The sequence below is a fragment of the Hipposideros armiger genome, unplaced genomic scaffold (assembly GCF_001890085.2).
Source record: "Hipposideros armiger isolate ML-2016 unplaced genomic scaffold, ASM189008v1 scaffold_283, whole genome shotgun sequence".
Lineage (NCBI taxonomy): Eukaryota > Metazoa > Chordata > Mammalia > Chiroptera > Hipposideridae > Hipposideros > Hipposideros armiger.
The window spans coordinates 1539375-1542051 of NW_017731633.1; positions in this window are offsets into that span (position 1 = coordinate 1539375).

Here is a 2677-nt window from a genome sequence, read left to right on the forward strand (position 1 = left end):
TTCTAGGAGTTTTATGGTTTCAGGTCTTATGTTTAAGTCTTTAATCCATTTTGAATTTGTTCTTGTATATGGCGTAAGGAGGTGGTCCAGTTTCATTTTTTTTATTGTGTCAGTCCAATTTTCCCAGCACCGTTTATTAAATAGACTATTTTTACCCCAATGTAAATTCTTGCTTCCATTGTCATAGACTAACTGTCCGTATATACATGGATTTATTTCTGGGCTCTCTATTCTGTTCCATTGATCTATGTGCCTGTTTTTATGCCAGCACCATACTGTTTTGATTACTGTAGCCTTGTAATATGTTTTGATATCTGGTAGCATGATACCCCCAACTTTGTTCTTATTTCTCAGGATTGGTGTGGCCAAGCCAACTCTTAACCAACGAGCCTCTTGGCAGGTCCAAGAATCACATTCTTAAAGAGATAAAATCTTTTTGAAAAAAATCAGTATGGAAATGCTGCAGCTATTACTCACTTCAAGTGAGAGTTTCTCTTCCTGGTCTAAGTAATGTCTTTTTTTTTTTTTTTACATTTTATTGGGGAACAGACATGGTCATTGGTTACACATTGCTTTCATGCTACTACAATGGGATAGTTAACTCTTTTAAGGAGGGCACAGCTCACAGTGCCCCAAAGTGGGGATCGAACCGGCAACCTTGGTGTTGTCAGCACCACACTCCAACCAACTGAGCTAAGTAATGTCTTTTTAAAGAATAGCTTTGGGGGAGACAACCAAGGTGGCGTAGTAGGTAAACGCTGTGCTTACCTTTTCTCACAACCACATCAAAATTACAACTAATCTATAAAACAGCTATTATTGAGAATTGCCTAAAATCAAGCTGAACTGAAGCCTTTTAACTAAGGATGTGCAGAAGAAGCCACCTCCAGACTGGTAGGAGGTGCAGAGACGTGGAATGGGCTGGTCTCACACCAGCATATGATCATTCAAGATCGGGAGGGATATTTCGGGTGTAGGGGTCCCCCCCACCCCCCAGAGGAGTGAGAGGTCCCAGCCCCACCCCAGCCCAGGGTTCCAGTGCCCGGGAGAGAAGTCCCCATAATTTCTGGTTGTTAAAACCAGCGGATATTGTGACTGAGTGAGACTAAGGGTGGCTGCACTCCCAGGCGTTCTTCTTACAGGAACTGGGCATGGACTTACCCACCAATGGAATCACTAGCTCTGAGCTCCAGCACTGCAGCAGTGGCTGGAGAGGTGACAGGGACATACGGAGTGGGGGGAACTGAGTTGTCTGGCTTGGGGTGGGGCTAGAGAGAGGGGGTTTTCTCCTGGATGGGGGAACTGGTGGAGGCCATTGCTTCTTTACTGAGCCCTCCTCCTTCCTCACTTGTGGACACAGGCGGCTGCCATATCTGAGTATCCATCATTCATTTGCCCGCCATGGTGATTGGAGACTGGGCCCCGCCCAACTTTTGGGCACACCCAGGCCGCTTTTTCGTGCAGACCGCCTGCCTTGGCTTAAGCTGCAGACTTCCCTAGGGTCTCTCAAACGTTCATGGAACCCAGACAAGCAGCATCTGGCTTGAGCGTGTCCTGTACCTCTGGCTGAGCAACCCTAAGCACAGCCAGCCTTGGTTTGTGGCTTGGCTTCTCAAGGCGCTTCCAAGCACAGCATGGATGGCAGCTATCTGTGGATTTCTTTGTGGCTCCTGCCTGGTGGGCCCGGGTGGGGAACAGGCTGTGGCTGAACTTGACTTACAGTGGAACCCTCCAAGACCCCAGTGGCCAGCTTCAAAATGAGCAGGAGCATTATCCAGCCACCTCCAAGTATGACCCAAAGGGCGGATTAGGCAGGCACCAGAGTCCTGCTGAGGCAGACCCTGCTCTGTAGGATCAGCCCTTATACAACAATGCTTCCACTGTAGTCAAGGCCAGTCCTCACAAGTGAGCCCAAGGGTCAGTTCCTCCCAGGGATGTGCAATTATTAATCAAGGCTCAACTACAACAGGAAGGCACAGATAACCCACACAAGGGACACCTGGTGTGTGTGGTTCAGGTTACCAGAAAAACTGCACCACTGAACTCCACAGCACACTTACTACATAAGGCCACTCTACTAAGTTCGGAAGACATTGCAGCTCTACCTAATACATAGAAACAAACACAGGGAGGCAGCCAAAATGGGGAGACAAAATAACATGTCCCAAATAAAAGAACAGAACAAAGCTCCAGAAAAACCAGAAAAAGAACTAAGCAAAATGGAGATAAGCAATCTACCAGAGGCGGAGTTCCAAACACTGGTTATAAGGATGCTCACTGATCTCAAGGAGAACTTCAACAGAGAGACAGGAAGCATAAAACTGGAGATGGAAACCATGAAAAAGAACCAGTCAGAAATAAAGGATTCAATAATGGAAGTGAAAAATATATTACAGGAAATCAACAGTAGATTAGATAAAGCAGAGGATCCAACCAGCGATGTAGGAGATAAGGTAGCAGAAAACACCCAAGCAGAACAGCAAAAAGGAAAAAGAATCCAAAAAATTGAGGAGAATTTAAGGGGCCTCCGGGACAATATCAAGTGTACCAATATTCACATTATAGGGGTACCAGAAGGAGAAGAGAGAGAGCAAGGAACTGAAAACCTATTTGAAGGAATAAGGACAGAAAACTTCCCTAACCTGGTGAAGGAAATGGACATACAAGCCCAGGAAGC